General features: G+C 44.2%; 1 pseudogene; it reads left to right on the forward strand.

The window, feature by feature from the left end:
* Positions 1-2,864: 2,864 nt before the first annotated feature.
* On the forward strand, positions 2,865-3,721 carry LOC102483887 (phosphoglycerate mutase 1-like; annotated as a pseudogene).
* The last annotated feature ends 3,857 nt before the right edge of the window (positions 3,722-7,578 follow it).

Genomic DNA, 7,578 nt, shown 5'->3' on the forward strand with positions numbered 1-7,578 from the left:
TTTTATTTATTTATTTCTAGTCTATTATCCTACCTCTAACAGCTGACTTTTTTTTTGCATGAATGTGGAATTGAGTCTGCAGCAGGCAAATAAGTTCATATAAATGATATTTTCAAAAGCAGAAGTAAGAGCTATATCCAAAACAATGTTCCAAGGCTTTCAGACTTATTTATATAATTTTTCTGTCACTTTATCATACTTTTTTAAAAATGGCATATCAGAGGTAATTTTGATCATATAATAATGCTTTTAATTTTTTACTGACAGAACAAATAGCAAAAATGAAATTATATCCAATATTTAGTTGCCAAGAATTGCTGAATAAAGAGCACTGGGAATAATAAATTTTGTAATGATTATATTAAATTTAGAAGATTTATGACAGCATGTCAGGAGAAAAGTCTATTCTTAATTTATTATTAATAAAGCTGTCCTAATATTCTAGTTTTTATTTAATACATAAAGATACTTAGATCCTTTTCAATGGTGTTAATCCCAGGATCTAACAAGAGTGCACCAAAATGTTGAATGTGGTATATCAGCACTAAAAATCCTTATGTTTGTATTAGTTTTTTCAATAAAATCAATAAACACTGCACATTTCATTTAAAATTTGTAAAAAAATAATTCAAATTAAAATATACAAGTATATCTACAATCATTTTCTCAATCCTACATCTGATTAAACATTAGAAAAATGAATTCATTCAAACAGTAGACTGATTCTCTATTTTCATTTTATTTTGAAATCCTAGTAATTGAAGAATATTCAAAGAGTATTTTTGATAAAATGAAACCTATTAAACCAATCAAGTCTAAAACAGACTATCAACTTGAATAGCAATTAAGTGTAATGGAGTTTACCCATTTTAACTAGACAGCTGCTTTACTGAATACCAGGATACGGGATGGAATGCTACATATGGGGCAAGTCACAGGCCCACTGTGGCCTATCTTGGAATTGTAATTTCTCCCAAACACGTGGGGAAAATAACTCATATATCGTATATGTAGGAATATGCGTATTGCATGTGGTGTGGTGAGATTTAAGATTAGCATGACGAAGGCTTCATGGATTCTGTGTTTGAGGTCTTGATTGTGACTGGTGGATTTTGCTTCTTCTCTGGCTTTCAAATTTATTCTATCAAAATAAGAGCATTCACATGCCTTTCGTTTCTCATCAAGTTGTAGAATTCTTTTTTTTTCTTTATGTTTTTACTATAAGGCACATGCACTCCCCAAAGAGAGACGATACAAGGTGATGGACAGTGAGAAATCACACCCTGGAAAATTACCACACTGGAATCTTTTCTCCTCTGCTCTCCTCTTGGGATTTTGGACATGCAAGTACCTGCCTCTAGCGTGATTTTTCAAGCCACCAGGCCCAGGACTCAAACCATGAAGTCAGCCACATGGGAATCCAGCACCTTAATATCCACACCATCTGATGAGCCAATTTCTAGAATTCTTAATAGGGTGTTTATTTTATTTTGTTCCTTCATTCATTGGTTCATTCAACAGCATATTTTAGAGACCTAATATATGCCAGACAATATTCTATGTGCTGGGAACTGAGCAGTAAGCAAGAATCGAATACCCTCAGTGTCAAGAAATGTACATTCTAGTGAGGGAAAACGATAATAAATAAGGGGAATTGGTAAATAATTTAGTATGTGCGATAGTGGCGAGTTCTTAGGAAATTGAAGGTAACAAGGGGTGCAGTTTAAATTGAGTGACTAGACAGATCTCACACAGAAAGGTGTTCATGAGGTAAGACCTGAAAGAGATGCGAGGGTGAACCGTGTGGCGTCCTGGGGGATGGCGTTCCACCAGAGAGAACACTCAAAAGGACCTGAGACGGGAACTCGCTAATGAATTCCAGATACCCGAGGCCTGCACTGACGAAGCAAGTGAGTAAATTAGTGTTGACCCAATAGCCTGGGTCAGAAAATAAACAGGGCCGGATCGTTTGAGACTTCACGAGAATCACAACATTTATTATTTTTGAAATTTTAATTTTTGTTGACATACTATTTGGACCTGTATATAGGACATTATGTGATGTTTTGATACATGCAGACATTGTTTATTGATGAAGTTACTATAATTAGCAAATCCGTCACCTTAGACATTTAACATCTCCTTGTGGTGAGAACATCCTCACTGCATTCTCCTAGCTATTGTGACATGTTACATACGATTTCACTGTCAGTAGTAAACCTACTCTCCAACGGAAGGCCGGAAGGAATCCCTCCTCCTAACCGTAATGCTGTATCCGTTGACCAACCCCATCGCCCAGCCCCTGCCCAGCCTACTCTCTCTCTCTCTCTGTGAGATCACCTTGCTTACTTTCCGCATCTGAGTGAGAACATGCAGTGTGTTTCTGTCCGTACTTAACAGAATGCCCTCCATGTCCCTCTGTGCTGTCATCAATGACGACCCCATCCTTTGTCATGGTGGCATCACAGCCTCCTGTGTGAACCTGCCGCTTTGACTCAACCATTCACCCACGATAGGCACGGAGAGTACCCCAAGCAGGGCTGAGTGACTGGTGCGGAGCTAGGGAGTGCAGATGGCTCAGGCTCACCCTCTGGTTTCCTTCCGATGTATACGCAGAGCTAGCTGTGGTTGTTGGATCCCTGAGCTTTGTGTGATTGAGGGGAAGTGATATTAAAAAGTGTTTGAAGACAAGTGACATCCTTTCTTAGGTCACCGCGGTTACACTACGGAGAGACTGGATGGGACAAAGGAGTAAATAAAGGTACAAGTTAACAGGATTTAATTACATAGGTAGTTTACTCAGTACTATTCCGCGTCCAAGATGCAGTTGCAGGATGCTAGGATGACAGTGGGAGCCTACCGCCATGGCGGCCTGCATGCTGGTGCTCACCAGGTACGGCCAGAGCGCCTCAACCTGGAGAACCACTTCAGCTCAGGTGGAAGATGATAGAACGTGCATGACCTGAGCCCTGGGCCTGGGGCTGCGAGGTGCCAGCTACGAACTTGACATCTGCTTCACCCCAGGGCAGAAGAGGGCGATCCGGACCCTCTGGACAGTGCTGGATGCCATTGGCCAGATATGGCTGCTGGTGGTGAGGACGTGGCGCCTCAACGAGCCAAGCACGGGGAGGCGCAGGTGAAGATCTGGAGACGTTCCCACGATGTCCGCTGACCCCAATGGGGCGCGACTGCCCCTTCTACAGCAACGTCAGTAAGGATCGCAGGTGTGCAGACCTCACCGGATCAGCTGCCCTCCTGTGAGCGTCTGAAGGACACGGTGGCCAGAGCTCTGCCCTTCTGGAATGAGGAAACCGTTCCCCAGATCCAGGAGAGGAAACACATGCTGATCACCGCCCACGGCAACAGCCTGCGGGCCATCGCCAAGCACCTGGACGGTCTCTCTGAAGGGGCTATCGTGGGGCTGAACTGCCGACAGGTATCCCCATTGCCTATGAGTTGGACAAGAACCTGAAGCCCATCAAGCCCATGTAGTTCCTGGGGGATGAAGAGACCGTGCTAAAGCCATGGAAGCTGTGGCTGCCCAGGGCAAGGCCAAGAAGTGAAGGCGAGCAGGCAGACCACCATCCTGAGGAACCTCCTCCCTGCCCATCCCATCCCTCTCTACCCTCCCCTGCACATGTCACACTGACCACATCTGAAGGCATCTGAGGTTGAGGTCACAGATGGGACCAGTGGCTCCTATTTTCATTTCGGCCATTGTGTCTCCTGCACCGTTCGCTTCATGCAGTCTAGGGCACAGGTTTTCAGTCCAAGTCGAGGGAAGGTTCCTCTTACCTGAGAGTGAGAGGCGGGCACTCGGATTTGTTAGAGCTTTGTTTACATGGACCTGCTTGAGTAGGGCTAGGGAGGAACCATGCTAAGGCAAGACCACCGAGAAGTCAGAGGGCCTGTTTGTGCTCCCGGGGGCAGGCCTGTGCTTTTCTGGAGGCAGGTCCCTGATGGGCACTAGGCCTTCCAGTGGAAGATGATAGAACGTGCATGGTGATTAAAGACACAAAACACGACTTCCTCCTGACCCTCGAGTTGGCTCCAGAAGACTGGGATCAATCCTGATTTAAGGTGCTGCATTTTTACAAAAAAAAAAAAAAGAGAGAAATATATACATATATATAAACAACACAAAACAAAAGCCCTTCTGTGGTTCCTGGTGGTGACCGAAGTAGTCCCACAGTGGTCGCCAGAAGATAAGCCACTCCTCACAGACTGGGATCGGCTCCTCCACCTCAAGGGGGAGTGTATCCTACCATGTGTTTTAGACCTCTCCCCCTCGATTTGCGGCAGCACAATGCCTTGTGACCACATTCGAGCGTGTCTTCTACTGTGTCTTATTTCTGAATCATGTCCTAGTTGTGTGGTCCAGTCATGTGGGCCCAGTACTCATTTCGAGCATAACTACTCAATTTTTTCAGATCAGTATAATAAAGGAGTGGTGTGAAATAAAAAAACAAAAAAGACATTGGACTTTATGAAAAATACAGCGGGGGAATACCCATTAAATTCAGAGCTGACTTAATTCGCTGGTTGCATGTGGTATGTGAGAGAGAGGACTCCGGATGATCGCATGACTTTTCCCTGAGCACGTAGACAGACAGTCTGGGGACAGGGAATGTTAATGACATACTATTTTGAGGAACTTATTCAATACTTTTTAAATGAATTCTTTTATTGAACTTCATTTATTTATTTATTTAAATTTGACCAGAGAGAAACAGAACAAGTGAGCGAGCAAGCAAGAGAGAGAGGAAGTGAGAAAGCAAGCTGCCAGGTCCAGGATTCTAGCCATGGTGGGCCATATGGAGTCCAGCGCCCTTAACCTCCACGCCACCTGCTGACCCCAACTTATTCTACATTAAAGTGAAGTTATCAAGAGACCAGCTCAGACTATGAGGACAGAGATTAAGCCTTGGGAGACCTTAGTGTATACATAGTATCTAAACCTGTGAGACTAGGTTAAGATACTCAAAGTATGGGGCCAGCAGGTGGCATGGTGGTGAAGGGCGCTGGACTCCCACATGGCCAACCACAGTTCAAGTCTCTGACCTGGTGGCTTGCTCTCTCAGTTTCTCTGTCTCTTTTGCACTCTCTCTGCCCCCCCCCCACCCCACACACACACTGTCCTTCTCTGGTCAAATTAAAATAAAAAAAATAAATGTAGTGAAATAAAATAATTCTTTAAAAATAAAGAAATACTCAAGGTAGAATATGTGGCTGGAAAGCAACAGAGCTCTAAACACTGAGATCCAATGGACACAGTTTTAAAGGCGGGGAGATGAGAAGACACTGCAAAGGACAGGCCATGGAAGGGTGGGGAAACTAAGAGCAAATCATCCACTTGAAGCCAAATAAGAAGATCTTTAAATGCAGAGAGGCACACGTATGGCGACTGCTGTGGTTGGTTTCAGTAGGAAGCTGCTCGGAACATGCGCGTCGGTGGTGTCCTGAATAAGAGCAGTGTCGGTGGACAAAGGCAGGCCGAGCCGTGACTAAGGTCAAGTGGAGACTCAGGGAGAAGACTGTTCAGTCCAGGACGTTTTTCTTTGAAGGGAAAGGAAAAAAAAGATGTCTGAGCCTACCTAGAAAGGGGTGCAGAATCAGGAGAGACTGACTTAGGAAGGACAGTGTAACTTGTTTTGTTTTCCTTTGTTTTGTTGTTAACGATAATGACATGATGTAATTAAGGGGGAAAATAATGATGTCAAAGAGAGAGAGCCATCTGCCTGGAGTTGAGTGGGTGACAGGATGCGCAGTAATGCAGAAACACACAGGCTGTCCCTGAGCAGGGAACTAACGGGAAGGAAAGCAGAGGATGGAGGACACGGGCATGCGGGTGGCAGATGCGAGGGTGTTAGGTGGGAGAGAGTCTTTCTGATTACTTTTCACCAAATGAAGACTAACGAATGAAGAAATACGTTTGGGAATTTGAAAAGGACATTGGTCACAGGGGCATGAGAGAGCAAATGCGTTAGGAGGACAGTTCCCAAGTTATCTTTCCTTACGACACAGATGCCGGGATGCCGGACCCTGTGCTTCCGACTCACTGAGTCAGGGGTGGGAACTCCAAGGCCAGACATTGATAGAGATGGCACTGACTCGGACCACGTGTGAGAACCACTGCACTGGAATACGTGCTATGGTCACCCGGAAACAGTGAGGGACCAATGGAAGCTAAAGAGACCAGTAACCGTACTTTCCTGATACAGTGCATAGTAGCAAGACTTGCTGGGTTTTCTCCTGAACTTTGTCTTGGAGAGCAATCGAAGAGAAAGAGAGACATACACACCAGGCATTAAAGTAAAATCCACACGGACGATTGCATTTGCATTTTGAGGTGGGGATGCTGATGAACACATGCTTTTTCTTACCCTATCATTTCTCAAAGTATACCCTTTACTTCTGAATTTTTGCTATGACAGAGAAAGCAATCAACAGGGGTTGTAGACTGGGCTTCCTCCAGAGCAGTTCAGAGCCAGAGAAGATAAGAAGTCGCTGCTAATGGAGGCTGTCTCGTCGGGGGTGTCTTGTCTTCTTACACGTTAATCTCACCAGAGGAACATGGCAAAACATATTCAAACACACACACATACTTCAAAGAGCACTTAGAGACCTCAATAAACTACATGCAGAGTACTTACTGATCTTTGATAACCCAGAGGCTCAAAAACGATATGGAAATCTTCGAGCACAAAACAAAGACAATGAGTTAGTGTTTTATATCGAGGTTAAGGTGCTGATCCCACATGGGCAGCTTCAGAGTTCAAATCCTGGATCCTGTGGCTTGAGAATCACACTGGGCATGTGCATGCATGTCCAAAATCCCAGGAGGAGAGAAGGGATTGTTATCTGAAGGGGATTATCTGCTCTCACACCCCCAGGGTGGTTTCTCACTTTCCCTCTCTGTCTCTCTCTTACAAGCGCATGTGCCCTATAGCAAACAAACAAACAAACAAACACATATTGGGTTACTGGAAAAGTCATTATCCATTTTCGCATAGAAAAAACATTTAAAAAGTTAACCCAATAAATAAAACAAAGACAACAAACTGAAAAAATATAATAAGACAAATAGAAGTTAAAAGTAGGCATTATTAAGTTTTCTTTATCTAATAAATGTTGTAGGTTGGTAACAAAAGATTAGTCATGGGGCTGGATACTAGCCTAGTGGTACATCTGGATACTCTGAGAGGCTGGCCCACACGGAAGGTTCTGGGCTTCTGTCTGGAGACCTCCTTGTCGATGCCATGCAGGTGCATGCCATAATGCCATAATCAGGGACTGGCTGGAGCTGAGGGGCAGTGTCAAGACTAGTTGAGAATGCTGATGTGTGTGTGTGTGTGTGTGTGTGTGTGTGTGTAACTGTCTCCCTGTGTGTGTCTTTTACTCATTAAAAAAAAAAAAAAGAAAAATGTTAAAACATTAGGAATTACAGGGCCAGCAAGTGGTGTGGAGGTGGAGGTTAAGGCACTGGATCCCTCATGGCCAACTGCATGGTTCAAGTCCCAGACCCTGTAGCTTGACATAAACAGCAAAATGTTCCCCCCTGGGGGAACAAAAGCTAAG

The sequence above is a fragment of the Tupaia chinensis genome, unplaced genomic scaffold (assembly GCF_000334495.1).
Source record: "Tupaia chinensis unplaced genomic scaffold, TupChi_1.0 Scaffold143676_1, whole genome shotgun sequence".
Classification (NCBI taxonomy): Eukaryota; Metazoa; Chordata; class Mammalia; order Scandentia; family Tupaiidae; genus Tupaia; species Tupaia belangeri.